This window comes from Triturus cristatus, chromosome 8 (assembly GCF_964204655.1).
Source record: "Triturus cristatus chromosome 8, aTriCri1.1, whole genome shotgun sequence".
Lineage (NCBI taxonomy): Eukaryota > Metazoa > Chordata > Amphibia > Caudata > Salamandridae > Triturus > Triturus cristatus.
In genome coordinates, this window is record NC_140591.1 from 1392868506 (window position 1) to 1392895557 (window position 27052).

Here is a 27052-nt window from a genome sequence, read left to right on the forward strand (position 1 = left end):
GGGTGGTCTGAATGACCACTACGAAATGTTATGTTTCATTTGAAAGTTTTGTGACATCATGTATTCCATTTCTTTGTAAAGGATTTGCACTCGGAATCTATTTCATTCAGTTTTTAATTTCCCAACCTTTTCCCATTTTTTATACCCACTTCAAACTTCACTTTTGCTTTTGCACACAATCTTTTTTTATATACATGCGGCAGGTCAGGTTTTACACGCAGTGCTTTTCAGCACAAAAACTGTTAAGAAATTGGCTAATTACGAATAGTCACCGTTTTTTACTCTTTCTATTTCCGTCACATCAACATTACGTTAGTCCTTCGTTTGTGTCACTTGTGCACCACTTTGCTCGTTAAAACCGACATACTCGCCATTTACACGCATGCGCTAGCAGATGGCTTGCGATTCCCGGAAGTTAAGCTGAGAAGCACTAACTCTTCACTAAAAAGGTGAGACGCGGTAGCGTTTATTGTACATTAAGCTTATATATCTCATTACAACCACTCGGTTGTGATATTTCAAAGCTGACCCGCGGTTTCGTTTTTCACAGACATATTCATCTTATCGACCGGCAGATACTTAGACTCTTTCATGACTCCAGGCGGCACAGCAGGGTGAGTCGGGGCGTAATTTATTTTCCTTTAGTGTTTGTTCTTTAACTTGTAGTTCAGACACGCTTCTTACTTAGAGCTCATCAATCACGCTCTTTTACAGATATTTTGAGTTATGCACGACTAAATAACATTGCGGTAAGCATACATCTTCTGACTTTAAGCATTATGCTCTCTCTTTTAAACTGCTTCTTCGACACAGACTTTGGTGAGATTTCACTTTCTTCACACGCTAACCACTTGATGAGGGTTCCCTTCCTACGATCTTCTCACGAGTGCAAATCCTATAAATTCAACATATATGTCATTTTACTAGATATATTTGAAATGGCATGATGCCCATTTGAGCTCAGCCATGATTAGTGAGGGAGTGTGCATGCTGCAGATGGGAACATAAGCGTATTCCCCCAGTTTACCTCAAGGCCTGAGGCCTCAGGATAAAACTGTAGCATCTCCATTAGCCTGCGGACAGAGTGGTCTGGGTCCTGCATGTACAGAAGCATGTTGTTAGCATAAATGGCCATCCTATCCTCACCGACTCCCCCAATCGAATGCTTTTGACTGCATCTTGTGGCTAATTCACTCTGCGAGGGACGATCATGAGGGCAAAAAGGAGGGGTGACAACGCACATATTTGCCTTGGCCCCCTGCTCAAAAGGGTGGGACTCCATTGACCTGAACTCGGGCCAATTAGGAGCAATATAGGATTCTGATATATTTCCAAAATAGTGGGCCAAAGATCATGAGTTCCAAGCCCTGGAACATAGACGACCAGTGGATCGGAAACAAATGCCTTCTTGAAGTCTGAGGACCCAGGCACTGGGTCCCACCAGACGATTGGCACAGTCAAGCAAGATATGTAGGCATCAGAGAGAGTGGCGACTCCCTCGATTTGGCATGAAACCACGTTGATCTTAATGGACAAGAGATGGGATGACAGCCAGTAAGGGAGGGCCAGGATGTTAGCTAAGATTTTAGTTTCATTGTTAATGAGGGATATGGGCCTAAAGGAGGCACAATCCTTTGAGTGCTTATTTGGCTTTAAAATCATGGAGATAGTGGTGCCACGCAGATCCTTTAGCAGTGTGCCGGATCGGAGCACTTTTTCAAAACGTCACATCATATGGGGGTGCCAGGAAGGAAGCAAGTTCTTAAACATTTTCTAATGGCAGTCTGTTGGGGCTTGGCGTTTTGCCAAAAGGCCTTTCTTTAATCGCATCCAGGATTTTGTCTTCCCTTAATGGGCTTTCTAGCTCTTCTCTATCCTCACAGGAGAACCTAGGTATTATCAGATCCCCAGCGGCGGCTCGTCCGCTATGGCGGAGGAGCGTCGCCCCCTACCAACAGCGAAAAAGAAGAAAAATAAAACGGTAATAAACCGTGGTTCATTATCGTTTTATTATGTGTCTTGGGGCCGGGGCCAGTGGGAATAACAGGCACCCACGGGGAATGGTATGCACTGTTATCAGTGTGCATGACTGTTTGGCCAGCCGTCTCAGGCCGTCCAAACAGTCATACGCACTTTGCATGTTCTACATTACAGCCTCGGTGGAGAACATGCTCAGGCCCCCAGTCCCTGGCTGAGTGCCAACCCATGGCGCTCAAACCAATCACAACGCTGTACTGCAGCATAGTGATTAACTATGGGTAGCCTGGGTGCTTCATGCTTCCTGACAGAGCAGAGGGGCGACGAGAGACTCAGCGATAAAGTAATCTTTTTTTTATTTTTTATTTTACTACCCTGTGCCCGAAGCAACCCCCCCCACCTCACACTTCCCCACCCCAGATCCGGTCCAGCTGCCACTGCAGATCCCTCACAGTAAGATTCTCTACTTCTGATTTGGGAAGGTCCTATGCTTTCAAGAACTGCTTATAGTAGCGGGCGAATATTGAGTCGATATCGAGGAGGTCTCTGGTAAGTATCTTTGTTATTACAAGCTCTAAGTGGAGATATATATATGCTTTTCCCCCCAGCACACGTTAAATGTATACTTATCTCACCAGTCTGTGTTAACTGAGTCAACCACAAAGGAGAACGTTCTGTGTAGCAGGATTGCTACCCCCTTGAGGTGTTACTGAAGCCAGTGTCATAGACCCATGTGAACCCATGTCGGCAAAATAAATGTGGCAGTTCGTGCCCAACATGTGTGCGTCCTGCAGGAGTAGCACTTTAGGCGCCTGTCTTTTAACATATTTTCGTAAAGCACCTTTTTTGATTTTGTCATTGAGGTTGTTAGTGTTTCACCTGAGCGCGTACACATGTCATTAATTAAAAGCATCATGGGAATAAAACAGGTAAGGTGGTCAGTGGCGTATGTGGCTAAGTGTTAATGCATATGAACAAACAAATCGGCTTAAAACTTGCTCCCTGAAACACCTATCCTCCCTAAACTTTTGTAACTGAAGTATCTCTTGACCAAACTATACTGCACAACATTAACGGGTTGCGAGTGACCAAATCCAGATCCCTGGGCCCTAATTATTTCCATGATAAAATATGCCAACCCAACGTAGTTTGTGGAGTGCCTGTGTAGGCGGCCAGTTTCTACAAATAGTAAGGCCACCTCATTACTGGGAGAGCCTATACTCACAATGCGACAGTTCCAGTCTCCATCCCTGCTTATTCGGTGAAGAGATTGCAGGGGAGCATATTTGTTTCCTTTGTCCTCCTCTCTGCAAGCAGGGAGCGTGGTGTCCATGTCTCGGGCCCCAATTCGGGGATTGTCAAGGATGTGTCAAGGATGCTGACCCTCCCCCAGTGAAGCAGCCAGAGACTGAGTCACAGACCTCCCTTGGGGCCCACGATAAGCCTCATCTCCACCAAGTCCCATGCCGCTTCGGGATTATCAAAGATCTTAACATAGAAACTCCTCTGTTGCTGGACCAGTGACAAGAGTGATCATAGCTTTTGAGAAGACTATGGTGAGGTCGGATCTGCTCCTGGCAGCCCAGAGCACTGCATCACAGTCATGGAAGTTAAAGATGGGGCCGATCATGGCATGTGGAGGCTCATCCTGAGGGGCCTGAGGTGTCAGGGCGCCATGCACTATTTCCACTTTCAAGTAGGTCGAGAGGTTGCCCGGGAGCATCCAGGAGGTGATGAGCCAGTCCATCGGAAAGTTCTGGTTGTGCACCCTCTAGAGCCTCATGTATCCCCACCAGTCGGAGATTATTCTGCCTCAAACTGACCTCCCCATCTTCCGCTCTTTTCTCCTGTTGTGGTGTCTTCAGTGGCAGGTGGGATACCTCTGCTTTTTAATCTTGGAGTGTGTATCCTGCTGTAGAAATGTGGATCTCTGTCTCAGTTACACGTCCTGCCACCTTCTTCAAGACTTTGCATAGAACAGAGATTTTGATTTTCCACTCTGCCGATTCTGTCCTCTAAAGCAGTGTGATAACTGCAGATCACATGGAAGAGCTTTTCTGGGGTGATAAGGGATGCATCTGGGTCTGTGGCAATACTCTTGGCACCGGCTTTTAGTTCCCCTTTTGCTTGGTGAATTTATCAATTTTATTTTGTTATGTTGAGGTCTGTGCCTGCAACCTCCTCATCTTGTCAAATGTCAGGCAGCAAATTTGGGGGTCCTCCTCCAGCAAGCAGACCCAGACCTGCTGCGGCTCTTCTGCACTACCCGGGATGATAGTTACTGTGAAGGTAGGAGGGAAGAAGGAGCCTGCCTCTGGGTGGAGGGGGACCCAGCAATCCGGGTGTGCCCAGAGCCCCCACTAATGCTCACCACAGCCTCCCAGCATGCCTGCCATCCACTGTCCCTCCAGCTCCAGGGCGCTTCTCTGAAAGCATGCCCACTCGCCAAAGTGCAGAAGTCCACTTGACCTTTGGTCCCAACTCTTCAAACATGCCAGAGCCCCACGCCTCGCCATGGGAGAGGGCCAGGAAGACCTTGGACCCTGAAGGTCTGCTCAGTTCTCAAATGTAGCTCCAGCCTGTCTTGTCCTTGCACCGGCTTTTCTTTATTGCCTCTGCGGGCTTTCCTTGGCCCCCACACCAGGCCCCATGTAGCCCTTGGGTTGCAGCAGATTCATCCAGGCTGGACAGGATTTTTTGAAGGCCCAGCGCAGCATCAAAGCGTGCGTACTTTGCAGCTGCCATCTTGACGGTCAAGCCCCGCTTCCGGTCTCCTAATACTTAGGATGCAAAATGTAGCCAGATGGCAATCTCTTCCTCTTTTAATGGCCTGGAGAGTAGCTGTCATAAAAATTGTGTTCTTACTCCAATTACAATAGCAGCAAATCAGTTCCACCTAAAGTTAACAGTTTGGGGGGGGGGGTTGAATAGACGGCACCATCTGTATGAAAACCCAAGTGGGAGTTATGCTATAAACATAAAAGTGTATATTTTTAACTTTGTATATCACAGAGTGCTCTTCCTTTTGTTCCCAAAGAAGAGTGGTGTCTAGTAGTTGAAATCATTGCCAACTCCATACCTGATAATTATAACAGAATACGGCTGTTAGATTGGTCAGATGCTTTAGGAAACTGCTCGTATATCTTTGCAGTGGCCGCCATTTTTTAAAGGAGGACTTTAATTTGAAGTGCCCTCCTGAGACGTCACTCATCCAGTCCTCCACCCCTGCATGCCTATACATTTTGCATTTTAATCAAAGAGTCAAAACACAACGTACCAAAGAAGTGCATTTGAACTAAAAGAGCTACTTTAAAAAGCAGGTGCTCAGCAACCAGTAGTTCACCAGTTTCACTGGCCCACTGCACCCCAATTATGGGTGTTTTTACCAGCCAGCTATTGGTCCAGGGGTCCATTGTACAAGCTTGCATTAGGATCCATGACAGCCTTGCTACAGCACTTGCTACAGCACTGTTACCGAGTAGACAGACTTTACTAGATAAACACTTGCAATATTTTATAATGAAATTACCAGATATGCACTTGCAATATTTAATTTTATACTGAAATCGAATAAAAGTTGTATTATGGTACAGCAAATGAAAGTTTTCATTAGAACCCGCATTCCCTGGCCTTCTCCACATGCTAAATAACAACGTGTGGGACTTATAATCGTATTTTAAGGTTCAATAAAGGACATCCTAAACATTCCCCTACATAATTTATTGGTATAGTATAATGCAGCTCGGGAAGAAAATAACACCAAGCTACACAGCATTGTTTCCTGTTATTTAGACTGTAAGCGTTTACCCATCGGTATGCCGCCTCCTACTTGTCAGAAGCTGAGCTCCCATCGGTACACATGTGTACTTGGGCTGTGTGCACACTGTGCGGTGCTGATGAGTCAGAGGAAGGAGAGGCCGCCCACACACCAACGTGTTGAGACGCCGCATTGTGCCCTGCACTGATCACTGCTAAGGAGGCCTTAGAAGGAATCCAAGTGCAGCATTCCTCGCGGCTGATGCAAGCAAGGGCCCGCTCGAGAGAGGCGCTGTGCAGGAGTAAATGCCGCAGAAGCCTTCGAGCACTGCCTGCCCCTGCCAAGTCACATCCTGAGCACCAGCAAGAATGAGTTCTGGAAGGTAAAACCCACTTAGAAGTGAATAAAACAAAGGCTTCTGGGGGACGAGCTCGCTAGAGTGGAGAGACTGTACTGTCTGCAGTCATCATGCCACAGATGGGAATATAAGGGTTATGTGTGACTGTGCGTCTATTTATAGATGAGCTCTCAGTTGACCCGCGCATTTAAAGAGGGAAGTCCAGATTTCAAACTACATGGAAATAGTCTGTGAATGCTACACAGTGTTGGTGCACCTGATGCAAGAGGAGCATTTCTATTGGTGTTGCTCGTGTGGATGATGATTGGGGGACCAGGAGGCCACGTGGCCCTGAGACCCCACCTAAACTGAAGAGCGATGGTTGGTCCATTCTCCCGATCGTACTGCTGGCCGCCTACAAACATACACGCTTCAATCTGTTGTATCGATGTTCTGAAGCGAGCTGGGGCGCCGCCAGGGCAGCTGATATAGATGCTGATTGGAATGACCGGAGATGATATGACCTTGGAACCCTCATAGACAATGAGTTCTGCTTCATCCACTTCGGTTCCACCTATGAAATGCGTAGTCCAGAGCCCTTTTCTTCAGTGTTTTTGATCCTCCTCAGTTAGGGATTTTCTTTAGGGCTTCAAGGATAGATGCAAATTGCAACAGGAGGGTGTCATGTTGCCTTAGAACCTCCTCATGGACTGATCTGTTGATTGGTCCACTCTCCCTCCCATATTGAGTGGTGGTTACAAAGAGGCAAGCACAGGAGCACAGGTAAGCAGTCTAGATGCAGCTTTATTTCAATTGAGTTGAATCATACGTAAGGAGGAGAATCAAACGTCCTCCGAGCACCTCCGGTGTGTGGAACCCTAGAGCAAATGCATTCAACATTCAAAACACAGAATGAAGGCAGAAGCTTACATACAATATGGTAGAGGTACAACACACCTCCCTTTTTCAGGAAACAAAAAAACCAAGCAAATAAAGACATTATAAATTAATACATAACCCAGAAAAAATATACTCAACATAAAAAATCAAATAAGAAATGACTATAGAAACACTTCTTTCTTTAATAAATAGAACTAAAACCACTACTCCAAAACAAAATCCTCAAATTTCTTCGAAATCTTACATATACGTGTAGCATGTGAATTATGTGCATTTGCCATGAAATTGTCATCTTTCTCAACACTTGCCAATGATTATATCTTGCTCAACTCCCTTATGCGCAGGGAAACCAATGACTTCATCACCTTCACACACACACACTGCACTTTCACCACTCATGGACCATCCAACCATTGACCATTAGACAGTTTCACAGCACAATTATCCTCACTCACTTCTTCAACCTGGTGAGGAAAACAACATTTCACATTGTCTTTTATTACTTTGGAAACAGCTAATTTGACACAAGCCCAATCTCCCTTAACAATAAGTAGAGGCTTGGATTCTTTAACTACGCCAAGCCTCCTTTTACTTCTTTTTTGACTCACATGAATATTAGACTGAATTTTCTTCAAATCACTTTGTCACTGATTTTGGGCAGCTTAAATAAGGAGGCTTAAGAAAATCAGGCACTGTTCTTCCCCTTCAAGCTACAAATGGAGAAACAGCTGTCACATTATGTGGGGTATTGCAAATCGACCAAGAAATAGCTTGAAAAGCATCTCCAACATCCACACCCTCAACCACAGCACCCCTGTTGCACTCAGATACCAATCTGTTTCCTCTTTCTGCCTGACCATTGCTCTGTGGGTGTTACAAACTGCACCATTTATGCTTAATGCCTGCACCCTAAACAAATTCCATCATCACCCCGGACAAACACTGCCCACCGTTATCCCAAACAATTTCAGAAAGAAAACCCTCTCTCTCAAAAAACATAAGTGAGAAAAGTGATAGGTGCCATAGTACTAGTTTCATGCACAAATAAATGTGTTCAACCACAATAGGTGATATCCACAACGAAGAATATACAGGTTCTATGAACTCATCAACACAAAGTTGAGAAAGAAGCTTCTTCAATCCCTCTCTGATACATAAGGGAACACACAGTAATTTTTGTGTTTGACAGGCACACAATTTTCCTTAAGTTTGACAACCTGCTCAAACCCTTTCAGTTAATCTCCAAAACATGTGTCTTCAACACCCTTTCCAAATCACCCACACCATTCACTTTATTTCTTTCAAGTCACGAAAGTTGTTGATCACATCCCGGCTTAAGGACGACTCCTTTCCATACCTGGTGATGCCAACCAAGAATATCAAGGCCCTTCTGTGAGACATACACTTTACCCTGTACTTGCATTCTTTTGAAGCAAATAATATCATCAAAAACCCTTTATATCCGTCGGGAGGTATGTCAAGAGGAAACAGCTTTTAACAGCAAATTTGTTACTAAGTGTTCTTTGAAATAATGGTGATCTTGGACCCTGAATCAGTTAATAAAGCAACGCATGTATCTCCTATTGAAAAATACTCAATAAGATCTTTATATTTGAAAACATCATCTTAATAAACCCTGACACACACAGGTAAATTATCCATACTTTCTGTTAACCTATGATCTTGTTCAACTTTTGATCTTGTTCATCAGATAGTACATGCACTGTGTTTTTCTTAGTAATCATATAAACACTTTCTAGAGAAGTGAGCAGTAACAGCACATTTGTTACAGTCCTTCCCAAGAGCAGGACATTGCTTGGACGAAGCCACATGAATTTTAGATCCACAACGATAACTCATATAACTTCCTCTATAATATTTCTTTCATTCTACAGCCATTGGCTTAAGGTGGTCTTGTTCCCTTTAACTACCAAAACATTTTCATCTGGAGTCCAGCAGCATAATAAAACCTGAGCCCCCCCCCCCCCTGCAAGGTACACGGAGGGCCTCCCCTCCCCACTACCTCCCACTTTTGCTGAGGGGTTCACTGGAGCTTGGGGGGTCCTCCCGCACCACGCAAGGCTGTTGCGGCTTACGTTATGCCACTGCTGGGGTCTTGTTCAATTCTTTAACAGAAAGTTTGAAATCCTGAATACTATTGGCAATATCCAACAACTCTTCCAGAGAAGGAGTCTTTCCTGAATGTTCTTACTAAAATATCCTGTGACGAACTGATCTATTATAAGCTGGTCAGTAAACACTCCAAATTCACATTTGGCTACTAATACTTGTAAAGAAGCAACATACATATCTACTGCCTCTGTAGGAAACTGCTCCCTTGAAAATAATGTGTGTCTTCTGACTAACAGGTTCAGTGGTTTCTTAACTGCTTCAACATACTCATCAAGTTTTTCTTCCACAACTTCGAATACAAATGGCTAAAGTGCAAAAATGTCCTGACCCTCCAGACCCAATGAGTGCTTCAGCAACCATTTCAAGCTGTCAATGGCTCCTGGAAAAGAATTAAATGCCCTGAACCACTCTTTCCAAACAATTGATGTTTCACCAGATGACTCCAGGAAAGGAGGAGGAGAACTAATAGTGTGTGGTGTCAGTTTCGTTGCCAAAATGCAGGCTAAGAAATATGAGGGATATTATGTTGGCCAAAGTAAAATAGTCACAGTGTTCAAATGCCCACCAGAAACTAGACAAAAAACAGAAATAACCAGATACTTTTTGCAAAAAATAAATTTGCCAGACATTCACGATGAGACTAGACAAGGCAACAAAGATGACCGCCAATGCTTGTTATGGCGTGTTACAATGTACTCACGTCATCATAAGTCTCCCTGGGTGCAGATAATGGCGCAAACAACTGTTTCTACAACCCATGGGACAAGCGAGCAACTGTAGTAGGAAGAGACGAAATCTGGCAATGCCTGATCTTCATGATGAGAGAAGGTCAGGCAACAGGGAAAGCTGAGTCAAGAATGGATAAGGGGGGCGTAATGGGCTTTGCGAGAAAGGTCCAGCTGAGTATGCCCTTAAAGTGTACAAGAAAAGTAACACAGCTGTTCCTAAAAGGGGGTGAGATAGACCATGTAGTATTCACGGATAGGTTAAATTTGGATATTGAAGCCCTCACACAACCTGCAGGGTGTCGTGATTCACGTACCCCTTAGGATGTATTGTGTCATCATCGGGCTGCTCCTACGTCGAGTCGGCTGGTGCAATACCCGACGGGCTCTTGTTTAGGGAGCACTCTTGTGGAGATCTTTTTATCCAATGCAGCCGGTGGGTGAATGGGTGTGTGGTGCTCTTTTGTAATGTAGATGAAAGACGATAGTTGCTAAAAATAGGGGTCGGAGTGCTTTCTCAACCAATTTATTAGGAAGCCTCCTCCCCTAATTAAAACTGTGAGGTTGAGTGTTAGTAGCTTAGAGTGATGGACTAAGTTATATACACTGCCTCATTAGGGTCGACATGTTTCTCGCTCTGGTAGAGAAATACTCTGGCGATTCTTCAGGACCAAAAGTTATTTTCTATCTACATATGAAGCCTATCTATGTATCCTAGATAACAGTGAGCATTCTCAATCACAGTTGTTGTTTTACCTGCAGCTCGGTCTACCTGTAGAGGAAGAGGAAGGCCACGGTGGTTATAGAATGCGTAAAACAGTCACTGTATATTTACAAGGTGTATCTCGTGAACAACAGAGTGCAGCTATAGTGATGGTGCACTCTATATGTGGGACTAAATAGAATGAAAATATACAAAGTGAACCTGAGCCATGTGAAGTGATCACTCCTACAGGTGATAAAATTGAAAATTAAATTTATTAGTGGACTTACCCTAAGAAATCCCTAGGATAGTACACTGCAGTTCCTGGTAGATAACGCAAGGAGTTCCTCGCGTTCTGTAATTATATAGGAAGAGAACTAGAGAATCGGAAATGATTAAGACCACAATACTCCAGGGTTATGTCAACCCCTTCTCTTATTTACAAAGTCAAACAATTGTGCAATCATGTTGTGTTATGGAGAGAACATGGAACGGTAAGGATTGAATAAAGAATTACCAAGTTCAAAAATGGTATAGTCCCTAATCTCTTACTTCCTAAACCAAATTGCATGTTAAACAGACACAATATCTAAATCCAAATTATTAGTGTCAACCATCATGTGGGTGCTGTAGTTTGTTTATCACATTCCTGATTAAGCAACACCCCTATGTCACATTGAGATATGATCATATTTGTTCACGGTAAATTAGGGTTTTGGCTTGTTTAGAAAAGATTCTTTGCTCTTCTAATATTATTAGAGGGGACACCCCACAGATGAAGGTTATGTATGAAACATAGGAAAAGTGCAAACTCGACCGCTTAAACAAGCATAACTATCTGCATCTCGATTATATCAATCACATGGTGAAACAAATAGCTGAAAAAGCTCCACAGTCTGTGTTATTAAGGTTCCCTTCTTCTCATGAGAGTTACTATACTAACAAACTTCATCTGGGTAACCCCCCAACACCGGGCGTGCTCACAGTTAAAAAACAAACACGCTAATAGAGAATGTTGTTCAAGTACTTACTGACACGCCGAGTCCGTGTCTCCCGTACACCTACCCCACTCTACCAGGACTGGGTGGCGATGTGCCGAGTCTCGCATGGAAATATAAAGGGAGCGTTTGTAAAACTCGAATCCGGAAGTTGGGGTGGTGAAATTGCTCGTACGTAATGAGTTATACTGGCGGTATTGTCTGGTCGCCATCTTGGGTGAGGAGCCGTCTAAAGGGATGGAGTGTTGCGAGTGTATATATTTATAGGTCGTTAGCCGATGAATCGTCTATATGTTTTGAATGCTTAATGAAAAGCACACCAAAGAGTATGCATTTTCACTCTGGAGGGTCTTATTGTTTGATCGGATCGTGCACCCTTAAACCCCGTCTAAGCGTCAGTGAGCCTAATGTAAGTAATGATGTATTTAATGCTCAAAAGTGGTGAGCGATGTAGTCAATAAAGAGGGGGGTTTATCTATGTTTTATATGCTTAGGAGTGTAAGCATAACAATCCGGGCGAAGATCACTCGAGAATTGTCTAGCCGATGGGCCAGTGTATTTTATTCTTTCTCAAGGTTATTTAACAAAGAACCGGAGATCAGGTCTTGTAACAAAAATAAACCTACCATAGTTCAAATGAGGCTTATTTTACGACGTTGGAGAGTGGATTTAATCGAATGGTGGCATATCACGATGATGGTCTTACTCATGGAGGTTTGATAGAGGACCAAGGAATGGCATCATTTAATCCAGTTACATGAGTGCCCAATCTGTACACCCACCTTTGTTCTTTAGCAAGCAAGGCTTCTTTGGTAATGTTGGAAAATGATTCCAAAATTAACCAGCTGAACGATTCTGCGGGGTGTCCCTTTTCTAGAAAGTGTGTACACATTCTTGTGTTGATTTTTTTGCAGCGGAAATTACTACGGTGTTCAGTCATGCGTGTTTTGACTGAACGTGTTGTCATGCCAATGTATTGTAATTTGCAAGGGCATGTAATCAAATACACGCAATTGGCTGTATTGCAGTTAGTGTGACGGCGTAGTTCCCATTTAAAGTTGTTACTAAATAGGACAGACTTATGGACTGCAGTGAGGGGGCATACTGTGCAGGAGCCACAAGGGTAATGCCCGGTCACGGGTGGAAGATTCCATAGTTGTCTTTGGATTGGTTGCCCCTGTAGGCGAGGACGGGTGTGAATCAAAGTGTCCTTCAAGTTTTTTGTCCGTTTGAATGAGAATCTCGGGACTTCAAGATTCATCGTGCCTGTGTTCAAGATATTCCAATGTTTCTTTATTATTTTGGTAATCTGATTCGACACTGGGGTAAATGAAGTAACACAAGTAAGGGTATCTGTTGGAGCTAGTATTTTCGGTTCCAACAATGCTTCGCGATGGTTATTGCGAGCTCTCTTATTGGCTAAAGCTATATGTTGGGCTGGGTAATCGCGTGCCCTAAGGTTGCTAGCCAATTTTTTCGCTTCTGCCCTGTAATCTGATAGGTTGCTGCAGTTGCGTCTCACCCTGAGAAATTGTCCTATAGGTAAGTTGTCCCTCCGACTACGGGGATGATGGCTAGTGTAGAGTAACAGACTGTCGCGGTCTGTTGGTTTTTTGTACAACATGGTTGACAGTGTACCTCTGTGCAAGTGGATGTTGAGATCTAGAAAAGGGATATTATTTTCAGACACCGAATGGGAAAACTTAAGGTGTGGGTCAAGGGTGTTGATCCAATTACAAAACTCAATGCAAGTTGACATTTCTCCTTTCCATAGAATTAGGATGTCATCAATAAACCTCTTCCAGAGGTATATGCCTGTATTAAATGGATTTGAGTCATGGAAAATATGACGAGTCTCAAAATCAGACATGTACAGACACGCTAGACTTGGCGCAACTGTACTGCCCATACAAGTTCCTTGTGTTTGTTGATAGATCTGGTCTTTAAATTCAAAGAAGTTTTCTGTAAGGACTAAAGTTACACACTCCATGACAAAGCTAATGGGGGTGTTATGTTCCCAGAGTTCTTGATTAAGGACATTTTCTACCACATCGAGAGTTGCCCTCTGGGGCATGTTGGTGTATAGGGCCTGTACATCTAGGGTCACTAAGAGTGTAATCTCGTCTGTAGGGGGTAGCTCAATCAGGAGTCTTAACAGATCTGAGGTGTCTTGTATGTATGATGCAGTCTTTTTAACAAGTGGTTGGAGGAAATAGTCACAAAATTGAGACAAGGGTTCCAGAACAGAGTCAATGCCTGATACAATTGGCCTACCAGGAACAGGTGAAATACCCTTGTGGATTTTTGGTAGGGTATAAAAATAGGGGGTACATGGATTCTTTTTAACCAAAAAAGAGGCTTCTTTTATGCTTATCCAGCCTTGACTCTCAGCCGAGAAGACTAAGGCTGTGATGGTAGTAAGCAATCGTTGGGTCGGGTTAGTAGAGACAGGAGTGTAGTAGGCTCTGTCGCACAGTTGTCGTCTACATTCCAAGTCATAGTCTGCTGTGTCCATTATTACTGTAGCCCCACCTTTATCGGCTTGTTTTATCGTGATTGATGTATCATTGGACAAGTTCTTAATCGCCTCGGTTTCAACTTTAGACATATTGTTATATATCTTAGACTTAGTCATGTTGGCTAGATCTTTAAGCACAGCTTGTTCAAAAGTGATGACTTCTGGTGGAATCATAGATATATTGGGGGTAAAGGTGGACTTAATGTGCAAACCACTGTCTGTCCGCTGTATAGTTTCGTTTCTTGAAAAAAAGATTTTAATCTGACTTTGCGAAAAAATTGTTGGATTTCGCATTGTTGTTTAAATTGGTCAATCTTGGGTGTTGGTACAAAGCCCAACCCTCTCTGAAGTACTTTGTGTTCCACATCAGTAAGGTTTTTCTGGGAGAGATTAAGTACTAGGTCTTCTTCCTGTTGTTGGTATGACTCCGAGTTTCCATTGTTCTCGGAGTGTCCTCCCACTGGACTCTGGTTCCTTGTGGGGTTGGTTGATTGTTTCTTCTTCTTTGCCCGCGCCCTCTGCCCCAGCCTCTGCCTAAAAAAGGCTGGTTGTATACCGGGGGGTAGAGTTGGGGCGGGCCTTGTGGTGGCATTGGGTATTGTGGTTGCCCATGCGGATGCATAGGATATTGCCAAAAGGCAGGATATTGGAAAGTGGTCGGCTGGAAGTGAGGGTAGGTCTGGCGATTCCCTTTGCGGGAGGTACCATAATTGACTGAGTCGGAGCTAGAATTGCTGTTACTGGAGGATCCTCTTCTAATAGAGTTGGAGTTTGAGTCGGAATCTCCTGAGTTGTTGGAGGTAGGAGGTACAAAGTCTTCTTTTAAATAAGGATATACCTTCTCTTTATCGAAATTGCTCACATCTTATGTAATTTCTTAACTTTTTGACTCATTAGGTATTCACGATGTTCGGCAATTTCATTATTAATTTCCGACAATTTAGTCTTAAAAAGAGTCGTTGATGTTGCGCTTTTTAAGGTACTTTCTGCCAATTGGATCCTAGCCAAGAGGGTCTCTGCTAATCTCTTGGCAGTCTTAATGATCAAGATAAGGAGATCTCTGGTACATTTCCAGGATACCTGTGACCAGTCAGTTTTAAATGTACCGTCCTCTAAAAAAAATACGAGGGAAGATTTTGACTATCAAGCCATTAGGGGCGATATTGGCCCTCAGATACTCGGTCATAAGGGCGCCGTGTAATGTGATCTTGACCCAGTCTCTCTTCATTGAGGATAGGGACTGCCAGTCTTCCGACTGGCTCCCTGTGGCTGGCCCACTATCGGCTCCCAGAATAGAGGGGGCATTAAGTATCTCATCGACAAAGTCATCACCAAAACTCAACCCTTGACCATCCATTGTTATAGTCAAGCCTGTTGATTGTCTATTAAGGAGAGTTATCTGTTTATTATCTAGATGTTATCAATTGGAGTGGTCACGTCTGTGGCCCAGGTGGTCTTGCAAAATAATTTTTTTGCGGTTATGAAAAAGGATTAAGAAGGAACGTTAAAATTGGGGGATATACACAGGTTAACCCACCGAGAGATGCCCCACGGATGTGTGTCCGTGCAAAATATGAGTCAAGAATGGATAAGGGGGGCGTAATGGGCTTTGCGAGAAAGGTCCAGCTGAGTATGCCCTTAAAGTGTACAAGAAAAGTAACACAGCTGTTCCTAAAAGGGGGTGAGATAGACCATGTAGTATTCACGGATAGGTTAAATTTGGATATTGAAGCCCTCACACAACCTGCAGGGTGTCGTGATTCACGTACCCCTTAGGATGTATCGTGTCATCATCGGGCTGCTCCTACGTCGAGTCGGCTGGTGCAATACCCGACGGGCGCTTGTTTAGGGAGCACTCTTGTGGAGATCTTTTTATCCAATGCAGCCGGTGGGTGAATGGGTGTGTGGGGCTCTTTTGTAATGTAGATGAAAGACGATAGTTGCTAAAAATAGGGGTCGGAGTGCTTTCTCAACCAATTTATTAGGAAGCCTCCTCCCCTAATTAAAACTGTGAGGTTGAGTGTTAGTAGCTTAGAGTGATGGACTAAGTTATATACACTGCCTCATTAGGGTCGACATGTTTCTCGCTCTGGTAGAGAAATACTCTGGCGATTCTTCAGGACCAAAAGTTATTTTCTATCTACATATGAAGCCTATCTATGTATCCTAGATAACAGTGAGCATTCTCAATCACAGTTGTTGTTTTACCTGCAGCTCGGTCTACCTGTAGAGGAAGAGGAAGGCCACGGTGGTTATAGAATGCGTAAAACAGTCACTGTATATTTACAAGGTGTATCTCGTGAACAACAGAGTGCAGCTATAGTGATGGTGCACTCTATATGTGGGACTAAATAGAATGAAAATATACAAAGTGAACCTGAGCCATGTGAAGTGATCACTCCTACAGGTGATAAAATTGAAAATTAAATTTATTAGTGGATTTACCCTAAGAAATCCCTAGGATAGTACACTGCAGTTCCTGGTAGATAACGCAAGAGAACTAGAGAATCGGAAATGATTAAGACCACAATACTCCAGGGTTATGTCAACCCCTTCTCTTATTTACAAAGTCAAACAATTGTGCAATCATGTTGTGTTATGGAGAGAACATGGAACGGTAAGGATTGAATAAAGAATTACCAAGTTCAAAAATGGTATAGTCCCTAATCTCTTACTTCCAAAACCAAATTGCATGTTAAACAGACACAATATCTAAATCCAAATTATTAGTGTCAACCATCATGTGGGTGCTGTAGTTTGTTTATCACATTCCCGATTAAGCAACACCCCTATGTCACATTGAGATATGATCATATTTGTTCGCGGTAAATTAGGGTTTTGGCTTGTTTAGAAAAGATTATTTGCTCTTCTAATATTATTAGAGGGGACACCCCACAGATGAAGGTTATGTATGAAACATAGGAAAAGTGCAGACTCGACCGCTTAAACAAGCATAACTATCTGCATCTCGATTATATCAATCACATGGTGAAACAAATAGCTGAAAAAGCTCCACAGTCTGTGTTATTAAGGTTCCCTTCTTCTCATGAGAGTTACTATACTAACAAACTTCATCTGGGTAACCCCCCAACACCGGGCGTGCTCACAGTTAAAAAACAAACACGCTAATAGAGAATGTTGTTCAAGTACTTACTGACACGCCGAGTCCGTGTCTCCCGTACACCTACCCCGCTCTACCAGGACTGGGTGGCGATGTGCCGAGTCTCGCATGGAAATATAAAGGGAGCGTTTGTAAAACTCGAATCCGGAAGTTGGGGTGGTGAAATTGCTCGTACGTAATGAGTTATACTGGCGGTATTGTCTGGTCGCCATCTTGGGTGAGGAGCCGTCTAAAGGGATGGAGTGTTGCGAGTGTATATATTTATAGGTCGTTAGCCGATGAATCGTCTATATGTTTTGAATGCTTAATGAAAAGCACACCAAAGAGTATGCATTTTCACTCTGGAGGGTCTTATTGTTTGATCGGATCGTGCACCCTTAAACCCCGTCTAAGCGTCATTGTGTCAGTGAGCCTAATGTAAGTAATGATGTATTTAATGCTCAAAAGTGGTGAGCGATGTAGTCAACAAAGAGGGGGGTTTATCTATGTTTTATATGCTTAGGAGTGTAAGCATAACAATCCGGGCGAAGATCACTCGAGAATTGTCTAGCCGATGGGCCAGTGTATTTTATTCTTTCTCAAGGTTATTTAACAAAGAACCGGAGATCAGGTCTTGTAACAAAAATAAACCTACCATAGTTCAAATGAGGCTTATTTTACGACGTTGGAGAGTGGATTTAATCGAATGGTGGCATATCACGATGATGGTCTTACTCATGGAGGTTTAATAGAGGACCAAGGAATGGCATCATTTAATCCAGTTACATGAGTGCCCAATCTGTACACCCACCTTTGTTCTTTAGCAAGCAAGGCTTCTTTGGTAATGTTGGAAAATGATTCCAAAATTAACCAGCTGAACGATTCTGCGGGGTGTCCCTTTTCTAGAAAGTGTGTACACATTCTTGTGTTGATTTTTTTGCAGCGGAAATTACTACGGTGTTCAGTCATGCGTGTTTTGACTGAACGTGTTGTCATGCCAATGTATTGTAATTTGCAAGGGCATGTAATCAAATACACGCAATTGGCTGTATTGCAGTTAGTGTGACGGCGTAGTTCCCATTTAAAGTTGTTACTAAATAGGACAGACTTATGGACTGCAGTGAGGGGGCATACTGTGCAGGAGCCACAAGGGTAATGCCCGGTCACGGGTGGAAGATTCCATAGTTGTCTTTGGATTGGTTGCCCCTGTAGGCGAGGACGGGTGTGAATCAAAGTGTCCTTCAAGTTTTTTGTCCGTTTGAATGAGAATCTCGGGACTTCAAGATTCATCGTGCCTGTGTTCAAGATATTCCAATGTTTCTTTATTATTTTGGTAATCTGATTCGAAACTGGGGTAAATGAAGTAACACAAGTAAGGGTATCTGTTGGAGCTAGTATTTTCGGTTCCAACAATGCTTCGCGATGGTTATTGCGAGCTCTCTTATTGGCTAAAGCTATATGTTGGGCTGGGTAATCGCGTGCCCTAAGGTTGCTAGCCAATTTTTTCGCTTCTGCCCTGTAATCTGATAGGTTGCTGCAGTTGCGTCTCACCCTGAGAAATTGTCCTATAGGTAAGTTGTCCCTCAGACTACGGGGATGATGGCTAGTGTAGAGTAACAGACTGTTGCGGTCTGTTGGTTTTTTGTACAACGTGGTTGACAGTGTACCTCTGTGCAAGTGGATGTTGAGATCTAGAAAAGGGATATTATTTTCAGACACAGAATGGGAAAACTTAAGGTGTGGGTCAAGGGTGTTGATCCAATTACAAAACTCAATGCAAGTTGACATTTCTCCTTTCCAAAGAATTAGGATGTCATCAATAAACCTCTTCCAGAGGTATATGCCTGTATTAAATGGATTTGAGTCATGGAAAATATGACGAGTCTCAAAATCAGACATGTACAGACATGCTAGACTTGGCGCAACTGTACTGCCCATACAAGTTCCTTGTGTTTGTTGATAGATCTGGCCTTTAAATTCAAAGAAGTTTTCTGTAAGGACTAAAGTTGCACACTCCATGACAAAGCTAATGGGGGTGTTATGTTCCCAGAGTTCTTGATTAAGGACATTTTCTACCACATCGAGAGTTGCCCTCTGGGGTATGTTGGTGTATAGGGCCTGTACATCTAGGGTCACTAAGAGTGTAATCTCGTCTGTAGGGGGTAGCTCAATCAGGAGTCTTAACAGATCTGAGGTGTCTTGTATGTATGATGCAGTCTTTTTAACAAGTGGTTGGAGGAAATAGTCACAACATTGAGACAAGGGTTCCAGAACAGAGTCAATGCCTGATACAATTGGCCTACCAGGAACAGGTGAAATACCCTTGTGGATTTTGGTAGGGTATAAAAATAGGGGGTACATGGATTCTTTTTAACCAAAAAAGAGGCTTCTTTTTTGCTTATCCAGCCTTGACTCTCAGCTGAGAAGACTAAGGCTGTGATGGTAGTAAGCAATCGTTGGGTCGGGTTAGTAGAGACAGGAGTGTAGTAGGCTCTGTCGCACAGTTGTCGTCTACATTCCAAGTCATAGTCTGCTGTGTCCATTATTACTGTAGCCCCACCTTTATCGGCTTGTTTTATCGTGATTGATGTATCATTGGACAAGTTCTTAATCGCCTCGGTTTCAACTTTACACATATTGTTATATATCTTAGGCTTAGTCATGTTGGCTAGATCTTTAAGCAAAGCTTGTTCAAAAGTGATGACTTCTGGTGGAATCATAGATATATTGGGGGTAAAGGTGGACTTAATGTGCAAACCACTGTCTGTCCGCTGTATAGTTTCCGTTTCTTGAAAAAAAGATTTTAATCTGACTTTGCGAAAAAATTGTTGGATTTCGCATTGTTGTTTAAATTGGTCAATCTTGGGTGTTGGTACAAAGCCCAACCCTCTCTGAAGTACTTTGTGTTCCACATCAGTAAGGTTTTTCTGGGAGAGATTAAGTACTAGGTCTTCTTCCTGTTGTTGGTATGACTCCGAGTTTCCATTGTTCTCGGAGTGTCCTCCCACTGGATTCTGGTTCCTTGTGGGGTTGGTTGATTGTTTCTTCTTCTTTGCCCGCGCCCTCTGCCCCAGCCTCTGCCTAAAAAAGGCTGGTTGTATACCGGGGGGTAGAGTTGGGGCGGGCCTTGTGGTGGCATTGGGTATTGTGGTTGCCCATGCGGATGCATAGGATATTGCCAAAAGGCAGGATATTGGAAAGCGGTCGGCTGGAAGTGAGGGTAGGTCTGGCGATTCCCTTTGCGGGAGGTACCATAATTGACTGAGTCGGAGCTAGAATTGCTGTTACTGGAGGATCCTCTTCTAATAGAGTTGGAGTTTGAGTCGGAATCTCCTGAGTTGTTGGAGCTAGGAGGTACAAAGTCTTCTTTTAAATAAGGATATACCTTCTCTTTATCGAAATTGCTCACATCTTTTTGTAATTTCTTAACTTTTTGTCTCATTAGGTATTCACGATGTTCGGCAATTTCATTATTAATTTCCGGAAAGCTGCCAGTGCACATACTTGTGTGCAATAATGGGTTGACGTCACCACGAGCCGCCCTGGTTTAATGTTATGGTGTAGGTAAATGGTTTACACCAATGAACAGTCAGCTACTGCAGAAATAAGGCGAGCTGGCAACCCCTCACAGGGATGGCAATCCAAACAAGAAACAATGCAGAAAAGTCAACCAGACTCATACACGGCTCACAACCCGCTCCTCAGAACTGCCCTGCAATGCCGTGCCTCACTCGGCGCCAATGTTGCAAAGGCAGGCACAACAGCACAGGTAGGGAGTCTAGATGTAGGTTTGTTTCAAATGATTAAATTCCTCTGTAAGGGAGGAAGGCAGAAAACGTCCTCCAAGCACTGCAACCGTTCCTCCTTTGTGTGGGACCCTGGAGGAAACGCACTCCACATTTCAACACAGAATGAGCCTGCATACAATATGGTAGAGATACAACAATGGTCCACTCTCCATACCAGCCTACTGCTCACAAAGAAGTCTTTGAGCATTGATGGGTTAGTTCAGTGACCTGGGGATGGTGATTGTAGTGACTTAAGGACACTGAGCCAAAAATGTGTTTATTGTTTACAAAAAACGTGTGTTTAGTTATTGGTCTGTGATGTGTTGTGTTTTGCCGTGTGTGCTCTGGGAGTAGTCTTCGCTTTGTAGGAGTGAAAATATATGACAGGTGCCCAGTACCAGATGCTGTGTGCATTGGTGCTGAATTATATGTTTTGTGTGTGTGTATCAGCCTGCAGGTACTAGGGTCAGACAGTGCGGCATAAAGGCGATGTACTTCAATAGGTGTGGTTTGGCATTTTACCGGGCACAGGTGCAGGGAATAACATGTAGATGCTTCCTTATTTTGGCACCTTATGAGGTTGGTCAGAATTGCCAATGCTGACTGATGTTGTCAGAGGGAGTGCTGCACTGCACCAGTGTCTGGGTGTGTTGTTTATTCAAATGTATAATGTGTGTTGTTTTTTCGAATGTATAAATTCAGCCAATGCATCATTGTGTATAGATGACATGCCCTCTGAAGTACCAGTCGCCACGGGACCTGGATGCTGGGTGTAGCATTCAAGTGCCTTCTTTTGCCTGGCACTTGATCAGGAGATTTGGCCAATTCTTGCGACTTGGTATTGTACACTGGGGATTTCTGTGTTACTATGAACGTCTGTTTAACATGGGTTGTTATAATCACTTGATGCATCTGTGTATGCATGGGCTGTGAGAACATGCTGTGGTATGTCTAGTGTGGGAGAATGTGTGTGTGTGTGTGTGTGTGTGTGTGTCCGTCCGTCTGTCTGTCTGTCTGCCCCCCCCCCCCCTTCAGTCAGGTAATTCCTGTCCGATAATGGAGTCCTGACAGGAATTTTGTAATGTTGCAGAGATTCTGTGTCACTGAACGTCTGTATGTAGGGACTGAGTCCCCATACCACATCAGTACCTATGAACCTCAATCCTGACTAGCTCATAGTGCCTTATCTGCCTTCCTAACCGTCCCAAAGTGACAGGTAAATTAGCACCCCAGAACACAACACTCTTGTCCCCTCAGGGAACCGTGAAAACAGATTGTCACCTTTCATTTTCTTACTCATTCATGTCCATAATAAACAAAACTAAGTCATGAGAACGGTTTACAATGATAATGGAAACTTTTGTGCTCTATCATAAAACAACAGCGCTACAACTAGAAAACATATGCATGCCAGCAAAGCGAGTGGCATCACAATTAAACTATTTACAATGAGAAGCCCTACCATGTCTAAAGATTCTGCCTCAGCCTATCCTCACTATGTGGGCACAGTGATATATCATAGATCCCAGGTATTAGAACCAAGCCCCATACCTGTATTATTGTTAGGTAATCTGCATCTCAGGTCGCGCAAGACTGGCCCGTTTGTCTCAGGACCTCTCCTCTGCAAGAACCCCTCTCTGTTTTCAAATGGCATGTCTCAGTGTATATGATACGAGGTGTGTTTTTGAAAACAGCAAATGTGAATTTATTTTGTGTCTAAATGCCAAGCTACTTTTCTAACCAAGCACGGAAGACAGGGCACCTTGTTGTTTGACCTTGTTCGAGATGTTCAGAGAGAGTCCCAGAGACAAGAATCAAAAACAAGCATTGGCATAACCAGTAGGTCTCGCCTTTGGTGCCTTATAAGTATTTAGTTATGCAGCACAATATCCTTCGTGCAACAACATCAACTGTTGCATGGCTAAACACTTATAAGGTCCCAAAGGCGAGACCTATTGGCTATGCCATTGCTTGTTTACACCTTACGTTCACGAAATGGCGAATAAACTTTAGAATGAGAAACACTCTGTGCCTGGAAACAAACTGTGGGTGTATTATTGACCTTCTGCATAATCTCGGATGACCTCAGGATGAAAATTGTAGGATCAGATGACAAACTATCCGACGACGTGGAAACCACTGGACCGCGATGCTTTACGAGTTCACAAGAGCGACCGAAGAGGGGAGTCAGGGACGGAGTGATTTCTACGTGATACTGAATCGATGCTTATGTACATTTACTAACTGTTCATGAATTATATTGTCTCTATCAATCTGTCACTACTGAAAATGTTGATCATAAAAGTTGAAAAAAATCTTTTTTATTATGCATTCCGTACAAAGGATCTCCTGGAATCTATCTTGTCGAAACTCCTGGTTTTGTGAGAGGTTTCTCAAATAGTTTACTTTTTACAAAATGTTCTGCTTTGCAAATCTCGCCCACCTCTTGCCCGTTGAAGTATCCTTCTCCAACAAGTGTATCCTCCCTCCCTCTCGCTGCTGAAGTCCTCTCGTTCTGTCCTGTATAGTATACCCGCCCGACGTTATTGTTTCAAACATGGCCAGGCTTTAGAAAGCTTCCAATGAAAGCTGTTCTGAAAGGAAACGCGTCAAATATGTTTTTACAAGACGTGTTACAGAAGTCATGGCGGACATTCCAGGTGACCAGCTACAAATAGTTTCTTCTGGAGCCAGGTGAGTTTTTTGGCAAATAATGTACTGACCTGAAGGATATTCTAGCTGCATCTTGGAACCGTTCATTGTTCTCGGATTTACTGATTTTCCCAGGTTTTGTTTAACCAGCCTACATTACACGTATCTTTCTTCCCGCAGGACACATTGGGTGCAATATTTAAATACCAGTGGGGGCACCAGAAACCATTTGCAACTGGTCTACTGGAATTTTTCCAGGGACTGTACCAGGCTTAAACATATTACTTATATCCAGACGTAATGCACCTATTTCAACCGGTCACGCCTGCAGATGAAGAGCTGCTATGATGTGTGGGGGTGAAATGTCTCAGGTGGAGGGGGGAGCAGGGGTCTGTTCGCTATGCGGACTCTCAGGCCAAGTCTAATTGTCCCAGATGCGGACTTTAACAACACTGCCAGGGTGCGCGGGGTCACGAGCCACAAAATTATTTTAAAGCAGGAGGAGCGCAGTCAGTGGTGGGGAGAGGGGCCGAGATGTTCCGGAAGAGGCGAAGAGCCACCTAAAATAAACCACTATCCTTCAAATATATTTATTCTCAGACGTTCCAAGATTGGAAAAATTATGTCTGTAAAATCACGGAGCAGAGAGAGGAAAGTTTACAGATCATGCATTCGATATTGCACAGTTACAGCCAAGGTGCGTGTAACACCCTAGATGGCAAAAATAGACACTACAAACGTAAATAACGTTACGTTCTATGTTGATCTACGCCAGGAAGTTGGAGGGTCACTTTAATGTTGTTTGCAGTTTTATATATCGCAAGTTCGACCAGAAGTTACTGGAGGGCTTTACAGGAACACCAGTTACATTACACCAAGACACATCCATTTATTGTATATTCACAGTGGGAATAAGTGGTTTGCCAAGAATCCCAGGATGTTGAGCCAACGCAAGACTGCTCCACCAGCTCCAAAGTTACGCCACATCCTCTCCCCTCTCATTTTAAACCCTGACAAGTAGTGATTTCGGTAAGTATAGGGAGACGATTTAGTAAAAGTAGTACATACATGCATATTTAGAATCAGCGATACATTTTTGAGCAGTTTTATGTGCCTGAATGTAAATCATGTTGACGGGTGATCCTGGAGAAGGCGCGGGCTGAACAGGGCGCGCCGCCATTATGGCGGTCGCACCAGTCCCCGGCCTCCCCGAGGGGTGGGGGGGGGAGGCCACGTCAGAGAGTGGCGTGGCTCTCCACCCCCCCCCCCCGCCCCCGCATCAGCCAATAGCAGGTCAGGTTTGTTTGTGCGCCGGAAGCACTCCAGTGCTTTCGGCGCAGAAACATCCTGCTAGCGTCCAGGTTGACCGGTCTCAGCCGGTCGGCCTGGGCCCCCCCCCCTTTAAAAGAAGTGGTGGGGAGCAGAACAGTCTCTTGTTCTTGCTCTCCACAGATAGGATCCCCGGCCCGACTGCGGGCCCGTAACTTACTTTCTTTTTGTTTTCCTGCTACAGGTTTATGCATGGAGTCGAGGGAGCAGCTGGTCTCGTCAGCGCGGGAAGAGCGGACAACGGCAGAATAGAGGAAGTTTCCAGTCGGAGGCTCCACTGCGTGGTGGGCAGCCTTATCATCGTTGGAGCAGCGTTCGTAGCAGCGCCTTCTGTGGCCCACCGCCTTTTTTTCCCTGCTGAACGCTGTTTTTCCCTCGCACGACGGGACCCAATAGCGAGGATTGGAGTTAAGTATTTTCCGCCGCAGGATTTTGGCCGGGGGGTCTCTATTTGTTCATCAGTTACTGGCGTAGACTAGCAGTGGGCGCAGGGGCGGTGGACAATTGGTTAATTCACCGTGCATGTTGGCACGTTGTTTTCAAGTAATTGTGGTGGGAGACGGCGAACAGACGCGTGAATATCCCCGCTCCCGCCGCGTATTATCGAGCGCGTTTGTGAAGGCAAGAGGAGCTTAGCGCGACTACTGGTGCAGGCGCGCCGACTCAGCCACTGAATTTTAAAGGTTTCCTTGCAATATAATTAGCGCGGGGGGCAGCGCGTGGATCCCTGCATTGGGAAAGAGAGTTGTGAGTGGGAGGGAGCCGGGGGGTCTGACTCGTACCCTGGGTAGGGGCTTAATTCCAAGGTTTTGCATTCGTACTACGGGCTCAGTTGTAAAGTGTGGGCAATAGTTTTTACCCATGTGGTAGGGGATATCTACGAGGGAATTTATTTAATATTCCCTTTATAAACTGTTTGAGCATCATATGTGCAGCGGGTCTTTTCCTTCACAGTCCCACCCTTAATTGTCAAGGCACTGTTACTCAGTGTGTCCGGGGGAGCATTAGGATTTCGTGCTGCTGGGGTCATGGTGCGCGAACACTAGTGGGAGGTTTATAAGCTAGCGGGACGTCGCGCAGCGCCACTGGTCTTTATTTGTGTTTCCACAGCTTCACCAGTACGGGAAGTACACGACGTGGCAAAGTTCCAAAGAATTAACAGGTAGTGAGATGCACACCGTCGTTCTTATACTTCGAATTTTTCAGACTTTGTATTCTCTTGCTTGTCCATTGCTGCTTTGTGAGGCGTGCAAGCACTGTTCGCGCCCTGTCCCCGTTGCGCTTATTCAACATAGACTAAACACGAAGGAACCAATTTTAGGAACCTTTACCGGATGCACAGCCAATCTTGGATTATCATGAATCCAATAAATCAAATTATCCTTTCCACCTCTTTTAATATCTTCTTATTTTTTTGCGTACTCTTATATTCTTTATTTTCTTCGTCTTCGATTTATTCTACTCATTCATCCGTGAATAATGTGATTTAAACAAGACAGGAGGAATACATGTTTCTGCTTATCACGGCTTTATTTGCGTCACCCAATGCATTTCGGGATTAGTTTCCCTTCGTCAGGGGTATCTGCAATACAAGTATTCAATGACATCACCATCAGTATTCATGTTATATTAGTTAATTACAGTACAAAGACATTAACTAGATACGTTCTCTTTGTTAACACAGCTAACGCTGAAGCATTATTAAGAAGCATTATTAAGAAGCAAGATTGTACTGCTGCTTTCCATACCGGAAAGATGTAATGTGAACTCCGGGTTTTAAATTAACATGGCATATCACGGTAAGCCTATTCTGGGGTTGAGAGGATGAGATAGTGTGAATAGAGGGGTAAAGGTTGTGAAGGAAAGTAGAGAAGGGTGGCGTTTGAACTAGAACTTGAGTGAACTGGGGGTTTGAAAAAGGAAAGCAGCAGTACAATCTTGCTTCTTAATAATGCTTCAGCGTTAGCTGTGTTAACAAAGAGAACGTATCTAGTTAATGTCTTTGTACTGTAATTAACTAATATAACATGAATACTGATGGTGATGTCATTGAATACTTGTATTGCAGATACCCCTGACGAAGGGAAACTAATCCCGAAATGCATTGGGTGACGCAAATAAAGCCGTGATAAGCA

General features: G+C 44.0%; 1 long non-coding RNA gene across 1 annotated transcript; it reads left to right on the forward strand.

The window, feature by feature from the left end:
- The first annotated feature begins 387 nt into the window (after positions 1 to 387).
- On the forward strand, positions 388 to 25639 carry LOC146805809 (uncharacterized). The gene is made up of 3 exons (XR_014967514.1): positions 388 to 449; positions 551 to 614; positions 25102 to 25639. It is a non-coding gene; the product is annotated as an uncharacterized LOC146805809 (long non-coding RNA).
- Positions 25640 to 27052: the final 1413 nt, after the last annotated feature.